A 16,073-nucleotide genomic window follows, 5' to 3' on the forward strand; every position below is an offset into this window, starting at 1 on the left:
GTCAGAATTCTGCCAACAATAGACACTTGCAAATATTTGAAAAGGATAAGCATCTCTTGAATAATCAGGCACTGCTTTAAGAAATATTAAATGTCTAAATGAACAGAATGAAGGACTTGAATATATATTTTAATGGCTAGGCAAATTTTTCAGAGTCTGATAAAATATTTTTCTCATTTTTTTCCATAAGCCCTAACTCTCCTATGGATTAAAGAGACGTGTGAAGAAGAGAAACATAAAAAACTAGCAATCGATGTCACAAACATATAAAACCTAAGAGGTAAGAAGAGAGTAGGAGCCACATTTAGTTACCTGGGCCTCTGCTACCCAATGTTTCTCTTTCCCAAATTTGTCTCTTGTTGAAGACATGCCCATAAACCTGTGCTCACAGATCATCGTGCAATAAAAGGCCAAGTACAGGCCCATCTCTAAGCAAAATTGTGAATCAGTCTTTCCTTGGGCTCCCATTTCAGCTTCCCTTCCCAAATTCCAGCAATGTATACTTTCCCATTTCTCATGAACCAGCCCTCCCGGCCCCACCTCCAGCCACCCCTTTCTCCAGCCTAGCCTCTCTACCAGTAGCTGCTGGCCTGTTTCTACACTTCGTAATTAACAGATTAGGCTCATATTGGTGAGAGACCAAAGGGACTAAGGCTCTGAAATAGCTAATTTCTTTCACATTCTGTTATTTTCATTGACTGTCTCAACGGTTCCTAGATTTGTGGATTATATAGTTCAGTAAAAATTCAACAACAAAAATGGGAATGTGTATGTGGGACAGTAGATGGAGCTACCACTTTGGTGTGAGATTGATAGGAAGAGAATATGGATACACACACACACACACACACACACACACACGCACACACGCATGCATGTGCTGTAAGATCCAATGTATTTGTCCAGTGGCACAGATATTAATGGATAAAGGGCAGCGACACAGAGCAAGAGTAGATGAGGCATGATTCAGTGTAGCTCTTCCCTTGGCTCTTGTTTCTCTATAGAACAACTATATCCACCTCTCTAGAGTGTCTACTGGTACTTTCCAAGCTGGTAGAGACTTGTCAGAATGGAGAAGAAAAGCCCAATTCTTGCTTCACCATAACAAACCCTTGTGGAATTTTTATTACCATTCAAGAAGCAGTTACAGTAATCGTCTATGCACTTCCACTAAGGAGCTAGCTACACCAAATTTACTGTTTTCCAGATTTGAGCCAACTCAACACGAGTGAAGTCCTGTCCACACAATGTGGAGGACAGAAAGCAAGAGTGGTGCCTAAGCGTCAGAACACCTCTCTTAACCTTCTTCAGAAGCAGATTGCCTGCCCCAGTTGTTGTTGTTTTGTTTTTTTTTGCCAAGTAATCAAAATGACGATAAAATAAGAATGCTACCTCTTTGCCCTGATACTTTATTAAAATATACTTTAATATTATTATAAAAAGTCCTAACCCCAAAAGGAAGCTCTTCTACGAGTCTCTGAAGGCCAGAGAAAACCGGATTAGCGAATGGAGACACTCCTTTATTATATTTGCAGCTCATTGAACTACATCAAAGGTATTTGCTAATTAAACTGATGAGTCTACAGCTTTGATCTCCCGATGGGAAGTTAGTTGGCTTCCATGTTGCCTTTCCCTTGCAATCTATTAACGGACACCAGGTGGCAGTAAGGAAGCATACAAAAGCTAATGGATTCATCTGAAATGAAGATTCATGAATTTAAAACAACCCTCTTATTAGGTCTCAAAATTCAATTAATTTGATTATTGAGAAAAGCTAATCGCTATTATAAAATCAAGTCTACAGAGCAACACCCAAAAGCACCTTAACCCTTCAAAATAAATGTTTGTTACCTTTTTTTCCCTGAACTACTTTTTGGTATAGTTTTCTCTGATCTCCCTGTTCTCTCTTCACTGTTTTTTTTTTTTAACATGTAATTTACCCAGAAGTTAGGCTTTGTTTTATCAAAAGCCCAATCACAACTTGTACCACCCTTTAGCCTGTCGCCATTTCTGCCTGTTTGTTTGTAGTCCCAGGTGCCTGTGCTGTCTCAGCTCACCCTTCAGGACACTTACCTATGTGAGGGGATGCTTGTTACTCCTACCCCTCACGCACAGCCATCAGTTCTTCAAAATGACGCATCTCCCAGCTGGTGGCCCCACAGAGGGGGGTCTACCCCCCACAGAGTGAGTTGTATGACTGACAGAAAAGGATCACGTTTCTGGAGTGACCCATCTCACATGACATTGGCCCAGAGGAACTGTTAGAGGACCTCAGCAGCACCAGCAAAGGAGATTTGGGACTTTAAAGATGTTCTTTACTTAATCTGCAACTGATAATGGTTGTCAGCTCTGGATTATGAAGATGAGGAGGGAGAAGATTAACATGGGGTTTAGAGGAGCGTCTTGGCTCAGGCCGTAGCCTGGGTAGCTTAAACAATGGAAATTTAATCTTAACATTTCTGGAGGCTGAAGGACTGATAGCAGGCTGCCAGCATCTTTAGAGTCTGGTGAGAGCTCTCTTTTTGGCTTGCATGCAGGTGGCCACCTTCTCAAGCTCTGTCTTTTCCTCTAACCCCATCATGGGGCCCCTACCTCATGACCTCATCTAAACCTCATTACCCACTAGAGGCCTCCAAATGCCATCACCTTGGAGATTAGGACTTCAACATATGAATCTTCTTGAGGGGGCAACACATTGAGTCCACAACAGCGAAGACTATAGAGGCATGGGATTAAAAGGGAATGTTGAATCAACAGGGTTTGCCATCACCCTGATCAGTTTCTGTCACTAGACTTAACTGGATACCCAGAGAATGGTGACTTTATGTTGGATCAATTAGTCTTTGTTCTCAGCCCTGCCCTGGACAGATTGAAAATGCTGATAGTCAGTGCTACCCTTTATATTCTGAATTAATAGTTTTAGAGCGAGGTCAGGAAATTGTTTTACTTCTCCAGGTGATTTTAAAGTCAAGTAAGGGTTGAGAACCACTGATTTAACCACGATATGAAGGGATATCCCTTCCCTTGTAGTGCTCCTTGCTTAATCATGGTAAGAAGAATTAGGATATAAGCTGTACGTGGTTCAGCGAGACAATGAGGCAATTTCTTTTCTTTTCTATTGGTTTATGTTTTTGTTAAATAAATTATTTTTAATGTGTGCATTATTAATTTAAGAATTTGCAATAGGTATCTATGCTGTTTTATTAGAGTTGTCAGAGAATCTTAGGAAACTATTTCTCCTCCACGAATTTATCTGTAAATTTGATAACATACACATGGGGAAAACACCCAAATATGCAAAAGAAATCCCATATTTATATATGATCATAGAGCATTAGAATGGGGGCAAACCATAAAGATCATCAACATCAGTGTTTTTCGAATTGGGGTTATGATTGGGTAGAGTGTTATGAAATCAATTTAGGGTTGCAACCAGAATTTTTTTAAGGAAAAAATACAGGATATAATAGGACATATTGGGAGGTAAAATATCAGTGTCCATCATATGCAGTAAGTGTTAAGTGTTAGCAGTGCGGAAATTTTGTGCAACTTCTTTGCCAGGTAAAGCCTCTTTTTTAAAGGGGGTGGTCATCAAAATGTTTGAAAGCCACTAATCTGAGTCAGTTCTCTGTCTTTACACATGGAAACAATGGATCTTAGAGAAGCTAAGAAAATTGCTTGCATTTACACAGCCAGTTTGTGGAAAAGACTGGTTTGAAACCAGGATTCCTGAGTAATTTCATTTTTTATTTCCTTTCAGAGAGTATCAGGCCAGGTGAAACAGAGTCTCTGGAAAACATGGGGAGTTGGGTGAGTGAGGACATGAGGTATGTCTGTATACATCTGGTATTTTTGCCGTAAGTATCTTTGATGTAGACGTCTTTGTTGGAAGCATTTTTGCCATAAACATTTTCACAGCATAACTAGTTGGCTGTGAGGCAATTTTGCCATAAAAGAGAAAATAACTGGTTGACAGTTGCTTTCATTTCTTCATTGACAAATTTCCCATTTTTATATTATGTAAACCTCAGTAAGCCCTCATAATGGTCCATACGGTGATGAGTAGACGTGGTGATCTTAAAATAGCGCATGGTAACAACCACGTAGATCGACTTGATGGAAAATATGGTGATGAAACTCACTGTGAGTGCGAAATAAGAGAGTGTAAAGCCAGATTGCATACTAGACGCTACCAGAAAGCGATAATATATCAGTTACAATGAACAAACTCAGTTACAAATGTAGTACAGTGCTAGCATTTCTTCCACATTTCCCATGGAACTTTGGAACAGCCATCAGTGGATACATGACAATATGCCAAGAACAGACAACAGTGTAGAAGACTTTTGTAGCACACTATAAAAGCTCCCTCACAAATATGAATCCTAGTGTTTGGAAAACTGATACCTCCCTTAATGAAGGAAGAAATGGAGAAGTAATTTTATTAAGTTATGTTTCATTGTACCCTTTTTAGTGCCTCTCTTTTATTCTTCCTTATTTTTATCTTTCCTGGCAAATTTGCCTTATGGGCAATTAGTTATGTGGTGAACATGTTTGTGGCAAAACGTTATGCTGAAACGACCGAGAACCGTGTTGGGCGGTGGGGGCAGTGTTTATAGTTTGGTATATAAGAGGAAGAAAAGAAATAGGATTCCTTTTCAGGTCAGATTAAGCAAAAGACTTCAGGTTTGAAGAGGTTAAACCATAGAAAAGAGAGAATTCACATCTATCATTCAAATATAAACATATAAACTTTGCAACTTTTTGTAGTCATTGGACCATTTTCCACACCAGTTTTTGGCCTTCTTTCATTCTGTTTTACTATTCTATCAGAATCATAGTCCATCTGACTCAGACAGAAATCATTGTATTGGGAAAATGACATGGCTTAAGGAAAAGGATGGGCCAGGATAGGGAGAGTTCCGAGCTAGAAGAAACAGACCCATGGCTGTTGGTTGAGGAAGTCGAAATTAAGCCAGTGGCAATGGTAAGGAGGGCAGAGAGAATCCGTGAGACTGTTTTAATATGCAATAGACTGGATGTGGGAAAACGTGGACTATAGGGTGGTATTTCTCAAAAATAAATGTCCTCCCGTAATAATCACTTGGGATCATTGTTGAAATTCATATTCTTTTATTATTTTTTACTTTTTAATTGTGGCAAAATACACAAGACACAAATTTTACCGTCTTCATCATTTTCAAGTGTGATGTTGAGCAGTGTCACAGATAATGTATGGTGTCGTGCAATCTACAGAACGTTCTCAATTTGTGAAAATGAAACTCTATAGCCATCAAACAATTTCTGCATCTACCCTCCCCAGCAACCACCATTCTATATTCTATCCCTATGAATCTGAGTAGCCTAGATACCTCAGAGAAGTGGAATAATACAGTGTTTGTCATTTTGTGAATGGCTTATTTCTCTCAGCATAATGCCCTCAGGGTGCATCCATGTTGTATTTATGTCAAGGTCTTCCTTTTTTTTCTAAGGCTGATAATATCTTACTGTATGTACACACTGCATTTTGTTTATCCATGAATTAATGGACGGAAATTTGAGTTTCTTCCATATTTGACCGTTGTGACTAACACTGCTTTGAATATAAGTATACAAATATCTCTCCAAGATCCTGCTTTCACTTCTTTTGGATATACAGCCCAAAAGGGAATTGCTGGATGGGATGATGATTCCTGGATTCTACTCTGGCTGTGCTAAAATGAGAGAGATCTAAGAATTTGGCCAAGGTGATTCTTATGCTCGGGAAAGCTTGAGAAGGACTGGATTCAGATGTGAGAAATTTCGGGTGTCGATAATAACTGAACCATGTCTATCCTAATACTGTTATCATGTCTGCTAGTGAGGCATGATTTCAAAAGATGGTGGGAGTGGAAGTAGTCCATTTGAAAGATGGTTGTGATGGATCCGGGAAATAGATTTCCTTACTACTTAAGAGAAGCCCCAAATTGCCTCCTGGCTCTTTAATTGCTTTATTCATTTAATCCTTTGACACTGAGTGTTTCCTATGCCTGGTACTCTGCTAAGCTCGGTGAATGCAAAGGTGAATGGAAGATTATATTAGACACATAAGTCAATTGCCTGTCATACCCAACTTCTCTTTTAGTGCAATGGTCTCTCCCTCAGTCCTTGGAAACTGCAAGCCCCGTGACACACGCTCATTTCCCCAAGCCACCACTGAATGGACCAGGACTAGCCACCTGCCCTAGGGCCAGTCAACCAATTGACCAGAGGCTGTCTCTCCAGAATTTGAAGAATGAGACATAATGGCTAGAGTCAGTAAATGGTTGTGTATGATATATGAATTATAACTTTGTCTCCCAGTGAGGGTCACAGCATTTTTCCAGCTAAATCTCTCATACCTTTGTTTATAAGTCACTTCCTAAAGAGGCCTTTTCTGATCTCCCAGGCTATGTGAGGTCCTCCTGATACTTTCTTTTTCTTTGCGTTTTCCAAGTGGAAGTGCATTTTGGCAAGCCTTAGATTTCAACACTCACTAATGGTTTTCTTTCATTTTTCTCCCTGCAGATAGAGGAGTTGTCTCTGATTCCACACTATCTGGATTTCTCATATTTATTAGCAAATCCCGACAACTCTACCATCAAAACCTAAATAAGTCCATACAATTATCTCCATCTCCAGGGTTTCCATCCTATTTCAGGTTGCCACCATGTCTCATCTGAGCCATCCAGCAGCCTACTAACTGGTTTCCCTCCACCTGCTCTTTCCCCTGAAAAATTACAGCCAAAGTAACGTTTTACGAACAGGAACAAGATTTTGTCACATCAACACTTAAAGCTCTCTGGTGGTTTCCTAAGGCCCTTAGAATAAACTCCAAAATCCTTTCTCTGACGAACACATTCTGGCCCTCCAATTTTTCTAACCTTAAATTACTCCCTTTGCCCAGCTCTTCACCATCCCCCAGACATAAGGAATTGCGCTCAGGTTCTAGGTCTTACCTAGCTCGTTTCCATGTAAGACTTTTTCTTTGGCTTTCGTTCCTTCCCAGGATGCTCTTTGGCTTCCTCTTCCCAAGTTCCTTCTTGCGATTTACTTTCAAGGCCGCCTTCCTAGAGACCCCTTCTCTGCATACCCCATCTAAAAATCACCCAGGCACAGTTACACATCATCAAGACTATGTTAATTTTCTCCCCGCTCTTACATTGTTTGTTATGATTCTTGTTTCTTTAATGTTTTTATTGTTAGTCTCAGCCCCCCCCCCCCCCCCCCCCCCCCCCAGAAAGTAAGCCTCATGAGAATAGGACTTTGAGTCTCAGATTCACTTTAAATCCCTGGAGTCTAGAACGTTCCTCTGGGAGCATGATGGGATCTCAGTAAAATCTTAGAAAATAAACAAATTGTTTCATGAGGATGTAAGAAGTCTAATGTGAAACTCCTCCACCGGCTGCAGCTTGGGAAGTTTACCCAGATGTATCTACCCTAATTGAATAATCTCACCAGGATAACATTTCATTCTCTCTCTTTCTCTTTTTCAGTATACTCTTTTTTTAAAAAATGTTTATTTATTTATTTTGAGAAAGAGAGAGCCTGCATGGGGGAAAGGCAGAGAGAGAGAGAGAGAGAGAGAGAATCCTAAGGCTCCACACTATCACACAGTATTGGAGCCCAACAGGGGCTTGATATTATGAACCATGAGATCATGACCTGAGCCAAAATCATGAGTTGGACGCTAAACTGACTGAGCCACGTAGGTGTCCCAACATTTAACTCTGTACCACTAAATGTGTACAATCTCCAGTCTTTCTGGCCAGAAAGAAGTGATGCCAGAGAAGAAGAAGTGTTTTCTTTATTACATAGGTCAGCCAGGATAGGAGCAGCTTCAGACAGAGGAACTCTAGAGTTGAGACCTTGTCCTCCACTGATCTCCTTGGAGGGAAGGATGAATCACTTAACCTTGGGGAACTCCAGCTCTGCCTTCAGGTTAATCATACTGACCTTTCTGGCAGGGATCGTACTGTTAACTAATCAATGTCTACAAAGCATTTGGATAATGAAGAAGGCAACAAAATAATGACCATAATAATCTGTCTTTTGCTGACACATGGTGTGAGCAAAGAAAACAAAGCAAAAGAAATGTTTATGCTACAGAAGCTTTTATGGTTATGGGCAATTATCTCACAACCTTTACATTGTACAGCCTTTTATTCTTTGGGATTTAGACCCTCAAATTGTTGCTTTCTTTAAGGCAGCTATCCTAATATTTTCAAAAAACATGTTCTGCCAGGTTGGAGTAATTTTCTGCTTTTCACTTGCCTGCAAGTGGCAAATTGTCACCTTTTTATTGCAGTCCTCTTCTGTGTCAGAGAAGACATAAAACGTGCACTTAAAATTACTATAGACTGAAACCATCCAAGTGGGTGTTCCGTTCAGATTTAATTTGATGAAAATGGCTGGGCATATTGGCCCTGTGTCTGTATTTCTAAACGAGAAGCAGGCTCACTAGGTGCCCAATTCCCCTCTCCCATCCTCAACGGTTACACTGAGGCTGTAGAAAGGCAAGAATCTTAACCGTTTGCTCTCTCGTAGGGCTGCCTCTAGGATAAACATTGAAGAAATGGATTTAGTGTGGTTTGACCAGCATTTTCCTCCACTTAGGTATCCTTGCCTGCTAGTTTCTATAAAGAAAATGTGTCCTATTTTCTATAAAGAAACTTGTGTCCTATTACTCAAGTATCCAAGAGACAAGTGCTGCCTAGAGTCAAAAGGATCCATGTTCCACACGGATACCCTTTCACAGATGGTGCTCACAGGTAACTGTGGGGATAAAGTAACATGTAACCCAAAGGAATGGATTACTAATGGAGCATCTATGCAAAGGTTTGTGTTTTGATCAGGGAAGTTCTAGCTGTCTTGTGGATCGTGTCATATGATACTGCCTTATCTTACCAACGTTGTCGTGGTTTGAAGCCGACCTTGGTTCAAGTTCAATTATTAGGTCAAGGTTGAATTCAAGACCATACCTCTCTCTTTGATCATGCTATTTTTATATTGCCAGGAAACTTAACTTCATCAGAGGCAAGGGAGAATGCTCTGTTGGACAGTACATACTGCTAGATTTCCTTTGCCCTTTGTTTTTAGGAGGGTTGTAAATTATGAAGAGTTGCTGTTGGACCAAAGTTAGATTGAAGAGAGAGAATATCAAGAGAGTAAAGGGAGTAAGACCTACAGTGACATGATGGGGGGAAAAAGAATCACATTTCGAATATTCCCAATTTGAAAAGACACCCGTAAACTTGAAACTCTTGCTAGCTTCACAGAAGCTCTAAGAAACAATTTTCTCTGAGGTGTTTTGTGCCCTTTAACACATCCAGAAAGTCACGTAACTCTGTGCTTCTATTCAAAATGCGGAGATGATGAAGTTTTGCACGTATGAAACTCTAAGCTGGTCAGAATATCTCTGTGTTACAGAAATTCTCAGAAGCTGTTACTCAGGGAGGGGCAAAATGTGCTTTTTAATGAATCAAAAGTCTCAGAGACGTGTTCATCACAGCTGTTTGATATCTTTGATCATGCTGTGTCCAGGTTCCCTTTCATAATTAGAAGTATAAGAAAGAAAACTCAGCCTTCCCAAATTGCAGGGAATGCTTCATATAACAATAAAGGGCTGCTCCCGTATATCCTCAGTCGACAGACAATAAAAGAGAAAATTGGTCTACTAAAAAATGATAGTAGGGCTTAGGAGACAGGAATGGTGGTGGTAGATATGTTAAACAGTTATTTTGGCTTTAATCTTCCCGAGGACAAAAGGGATGGGGAGGATCTTGTTGTTTTTTCTTCTTTTTCCCAAAGACCCCATGTTGTGAAAAATGGTATCTATCAAAACCAGAATGAAACCAAACGCTAATTTTGTATAAATAATGTAGCTATTCATGAAAGTAAAACACGTAGGCAGTTAGCAGCCAAAATGAGGTCAAGAGAGCTTTGGCAGCCTTCTTTCTGTTCTTGGGAACTTTGCACTTGTTATTCTTCTTGATCTCTCCCCACATGGCCACACAGCTCACTCTCTTACTTCTTCTGGTCTGGTTCCAGTATCCCCTTATCAGAAAAGCCACCTTATCAAATAGTGCCACATAAAATGGAACGCCTCCCCTCCACCCCCATCTTTGTTCCCTCTTACTCTACTCTGTGTTACTTTGCGACTCAGGGCATAAAAGAATCTCCCAAACCATTTCCCCAGCATTATTTCTAGTTTGTTTCATGTTTTTATTCTACAATCACCCAAAGTGAGCCATTGTATTCATTGTTTCCAAATATACCCTCTAATATTGAGGGAAAAAATACTGGTGTTAGATTTAGACGTGTTTATAACGTAGTTCTTCCTACTTGAGCCTTGCTTCTTCTATGTAAAGGATGTAAATGCACTATTTGGGTGACGGAGGCTCTGCCACCATTGCTGTTACCAGCTGGATGGTGCTTCTAGAATTTTTGCCTGCTTCCACATGTCTGGGGGCAGTTCACCCTCAACAAAAGACTCACACCTGGAATCTTCTCTAATCCGCAGAGTTCTGAAAGCCTGCTTGAATTTTGCCTCAGCACGACTGCTAGTGGGGGGTAGTTGCTGGCTTTCCCACATCTCATAACAGGTAGTACAAGACAGTAGATTCTAGCATCTTTGCATTTCCCTATCCTATTGTGGTTTGCATTTGTCCATAGTCCTGTTATGATAAGCAACATTACAGAGTCTGGAGAAAGAGCGGGTCATGTTGGAAAGGTGATGGATTTGGTCTGGAAATCTTGAACATGCAGATCTCTTGTCACTCTGCCTACTCTTTCAGTGAGAGCTCACCCAGCATGTGATGCCATCTTCCGTGTCCACCTACCTGGGCTCTCCGTTGGCTGCACATCTGAATCACCAGAGGGGGAAGGACTTGTGATACCCTGTAATATTGAGAGGGACAGTACTAGACAAGGACATTTTCTAATGCTCCTCGGTGATTCTGATGCACAGTCATGGTTGAGAAACACTGCCCAGTGTGATGATGATTCCCAAAATTCTTTCTCTGGCTCACATTTCTCTACTGAGTTTCAGAACCCATCTAAAACTGCTTGGGTGCCTTCAGTTGGATAAAAATAATGAAAGTAAATAATATTACCAGATAACACATACATATAAGGTCTGGCCTTATGAACCTTTACATATTAGCTCATTTAGCACTTGCATTCACCCTATGGGAATTTAACTTGCTTTAATTAGACAAGCACGATTACAGTTGACCCATTTAATGGAAAGTTTGCTTTCTTTAGCCACTGTTCTTTGCTATCCCTCCTCTCCAGGTGATCCGATGGTGTCACTAAACTCAGCGCATTTAGATCTCATCAATTTTTTCTCTCATTATCTACTAAATTTACTCTTCCTCTCGGATCCTTTCTCCTAATGAAGGGCAGCAGGATCCGCAGCGATGACCAGACCAGAGTGGTAGCAGGCATAACTGTTCTTCCATTTTCCATCTGATTTCATAACCAGTTTGATGTCTTATTTATCCCATATCTGCAGTACCTCCTAGAATGCTTTCTCCTTCCTTCTCTACTGTCACTGCTTATAATATAGGCCATCATTGTTTTTTCTTTTTTCCTCTGAGTCATTGCAGTGTCTTTCAATTCCCTTCAACTCAATCTATACGTTGTTGTTGAGGAGTGCTTCCCAAATCCCAATCAGTCCTGTTAGTTCACTACTTAATAACTCTCAGCTGTTTCTCATAGCCTTCCTGATAAACTCCAAACTCTGTACTTAGGTCAACTATTTTTGGGGGGTGGTCTGCTGTTCCAGTCATTCACCCCACCTCTTCCACGACCCTATCCCCTCACCTGTGTCTTCATACAGTCTGCCTTTCAAGTTAAGTTACTTGAAACGTCCACCATTAGTGTCCTGCATCCTTGGTAATTTCGCACCTACCCCTCTCCTTCTCGCCCATTCCTTTCTAACCTGAGCACTTTAAGGCACTGCCTCTTCTTCCACCCAAGGCAGGTGTACCCCCTGGGGACTCTTCTAGGGAGATCACACTCTAAGTGATCAGCTCCGTAAAAGAAGTATAGATAGCCAGTGAAATGACTGAGCACCAGCTTGTCTAATGATGATCTAAATAAGTCCCGACGGTCAAGAATATTTAACTAAGAGTAAGCCTGTAATTTAAAATTCTCTCTACAGAGGTATTGGAGTGAAATTCACTTCTGGGTTGAGTGAAATCTTAGGGAATTTATTAGCTTTGAATTATGTTTTATAAGACAATGCTGACTTAACTACAAACTCGTTCCATTGTTCTGAAGCCATTATATGTGGCGAAAAATGAATTGTCTACCTTTTTTTTTTTTCTGTAATGCAAGGAGCCACCAGCCATGTGGTGGCAGTGACAGGAATCACAGTGTGGATGTGTAAGAGGTGCTTGTGGCCTCTGGGATGGCAGCAGAGATAGCAGGGTGGTTTGACCTCACCTGTCAGTCACAAGGCCATTCTGCAAGACGCGCTCGGTAAGGAACTGAAGAAGCTTAACTGGAACCTAAAATTTATTTGATAGAGAAGAAACACGTATGAGGTGTCCAGGTGAGCTGACTTTGTTTATTTAGCAAAAATGTTGTCTACAAGAAATGCAAAATGAACAAAGCCCACATGATTCTACCTTTTCAGTTTGTGTAAACCTAATAAGCTGAAGAGGAATGATATCGTAGCATTTTTAGTTAATATCTCAGAGTTCGTTTTGCCTATTTTATATCTGAACGTGTAATTATATCCCACCAATCTGCTTCCCTCAGCCTATTATTAATCAAATCACTTAAATGATGGTCTTGGTTAAATTTTACAAAATGATCTTAGTTCCTGCACAGTAGAGGAATAGGGAAATAGAAATAGAAAAACAGAGAAATAGAAAATACCTGTTTAAGAATCAGAAATAATGTCCAAAACTGGAACATTGTCCCTAAGATTCATTTGAGTTCAGATATACGTCAGCATTAGGAACACATGTTAGAACGCGTGTTGCTTTGATACAAATGCCCTTGTGTGGATGTCTTTCACAGACCAAACACACCTGATCTTTATAAAAATATTCCCCAAATTCATTTAAAGCCACATGGCCAGGTTCTGGCTAGGAACATTTTATGTATTGCTACAGACTTCTTTGTGAATTATTAATGCGTGTATTCCGCATTTCTAAGCATTTCTTTTTTTAGGACCAAATTTCTGTTCTTGGTGAGTCTTTTCAGAAACTTTGACTACATTTCATTTCTAGTGCTGTTATGTCCTGAGCCACTTCTAAATAATCTCATCTTTGAATATCACCTTGATCTTATTGAAGTGAAATTTAAGACAGAAGTATATCTTCTAGGAACTAATTTCTGACAGATACTTGGATAGCAGGGAAACCATTTCTCCTGTGCCTAATAGAAGGAAGGAGACAGGACAGGAGTAATTTGCATACAGCTTGTGAAGATTGTTATAGTGCTTCACTATACATCCAGAAATTCAGATAAAGTAAGTTGACTATCCTGAAAATTCCCCAAGAAATATAACATGGGTCAGTCGTGTTTGATTGAAGTCAGCTTAAGAAATATTCTGATGATGGGGCGCCTGGGTGGCGCAGTCGGTTAAGCATCCGACTTCAGCCAGGTCACGATCTCGCGGTCCGTGAGTTCGAGCCCCGCGTCGGGCTCTGGACTGATGGCTCGGAGCCTGGAGCCTGTTTCCGATTCTGTGTCTCCCTCTCTCTCTGCCCCTCCCCCGTTCATGCTTTGTCTCTCTCTGTCCCAAAAATAAAAAAAAAAAAAAAAAAGAAATATTCTGATGGTGACACTATGATTAAGCAAGTGCATTCTCCTGCCGGACAACCTGGGTTTGAATCCCAGCTGTACTTCTTACTGGCTATGCGATCTTAGGCAAGTTACCTCTCTGAGCATCAGTTTCTTAATCTGTAACAGGGTACTGTTTCATTTTACAGACTTTATAACCATCTGTTTTACAGGCTTATTCTGATTATTAAATAAATTAGTACATTTGGACTTGGAACAACACAGGTTTGAATTGCCGGGTTCACTTATACGTGGATTTTTAAAAAAAATACAGTACAGTACTGTGAATGTGTTTTTTCTTCCTTATGATTTTCTTAATAGCATTTTCTTTTCTCTAGCATACTTTATTGTAAGAATACAGTATGTAATACATATAGCGTACAAAGTATGTTTTAATTGTTTATGTTATTGGCAAGGCTCCTGGTCAACAGTAGGCTATTAGTAGTTAAGTTTTGGGGAGTTCAAAAGTTATATGCAATGTTTTGCTGTATGGGAGGGTCAAGGTCCTAACTCCTTTGCTCAAGGGCCAACTGTATTTTTTAAAATTTAAATCCAAGCTAGTTAACATATAGTGTAATAATGGTTCCAGGAGTAGAATTTAGTGATTCATCACTTACACATAACACCCAGTGCTCATGCCAACAAGTGTCCTCCTTAATACCCCTCGCGCACTTAGCCCATCCCCTGCCCATTTCCCTCCAGCAACCCTCAGTTCGTTTTTGTATTTAAGAGTCTCTTATGGTTTGGCTCCCTCTCTGTTTTTATCTTGTTTTTCTTTCCCTTCCCCTATGTTCATCTTTGTGTTTCCTAAATTCCACATATGAATGAAATCATATGATATTTGTCTTTCTCTGACTTATTTCACTGAGCGTAATACACTCTGGTTCCATCCATGTTGTTCCAAGTGGCAAGATTTCATTCTTTTTGATCACCGAGTAATATTCCATTGGATATATATACCACATCTTTATACATTCATCAGTTGGCTCTTTCCATACTTTGACTATTGTTGATAGCACTGCTCTAAACATTGGGTTGCATGTTCCCCTTCAAATCAGCATTTTTGTATCCTTTGGATAAATACCTAGTGGTGCAATTACTAGGTCATAGGGTAGTTCTATTTTTAACTTTTTGACTAACCTCCATACTATTTTCTACAGTGGATGCAACAGTTTGAATTCCCACCGCAGGGAAAAAAGTTTCCCCTTTCTCAGCATTCTTGCTGACATCTGTTGTGTTTAGCCATTCTGACAGGTGTGAGGTGGTATCTCATTGTGGTTTTGATTTGTATTTCCCTCATAATGAGTGATGTTGAGCATCTTTTCATGTGTCTGTTTGCCATTTGTATCTCTTCTTTGGAAAAGTGTCTGTTCATGTTTTCTGCCCATTTCTTCACTGGATTATTTGGACTGGGGGTGTTGATTTTGATTTGTTCTTTATAGATTTTGGATACTAACTCTTTATCTGATATGTCATTTGCAAATATCTTCTCCCATTCCATGGGCTGCCTTTTAATTTTTTTAATGTTTACTTATTTTTGAGAGAGAGAGAGACAGAGCATGAGCAGGGGAGGGGCAGAGAGAGAGGGAGACACAGAATCTGAAGCAGGCTCTAGGTTCTGAACCATCAGCACAGAGCCTGACGTGGGGCTCAAACTCACGAACTGTGACATCATGACCTGAGTTGAAGTTGGACGCCTAACCAACTGAGCCACCCAGGTGGACCTCCATAGGCTGCCTTTTAGTTTTGTTGATTGTTTTCTTTGCTGTGCAGAAAATTTTTATCTTGATGAGGTCTCAATAGTTCATTTTTGCTTTTGTTTCTCTTGCCTCCAGAGACACGTCTAGTAAGAAGTTACTATGGTCGAGGTCAAAGAGGTTATTGCCTGTTTTCTCCTTTAGGATTTTGATGGTTTCCTATCTTATGTTTAGGTCAGGGTTAACCGTATTCATAAAGTATTTAAATGAGTGCCTTGGACATATAAAAACTTTGTAAAAATTAAAATAAAAAACCTTTTAAATCTTGTTCATTGTGGCTGTCATTTGTATGCTTGAAAATACTTTCATGCATGTTCTCATATAAATATTTTTCTGATGAGCTTCTTATAGCAGAAGGAAACTCAAACTTCAAACAAGGGAGAGAGAAACTGTATGAGTCAGAGCTTTGTTTCTATTTGTGTTTTTGAAATTTTGCAGTCACTTGACATGGAATGGATCAATGTGGGTAACAAATCCTTGGCCTTCTATGTAGGAAGG

This window comes from Panthera leo, chromosome A2 (genome assembly GCF_018350215.1).
Source record: "Panthera leo isolate Ple1 chromosome A2, P.leo_Ple1_pat1.1, whole genome shotgun sequence".
In the NCBI taxonomy this organism is placed as follows: domain Eukaryota; kingdom Metazoa; phylum Chordata; class Mammalia; order Carnivora; family Felidae; genus Panthera; species Panthera leo.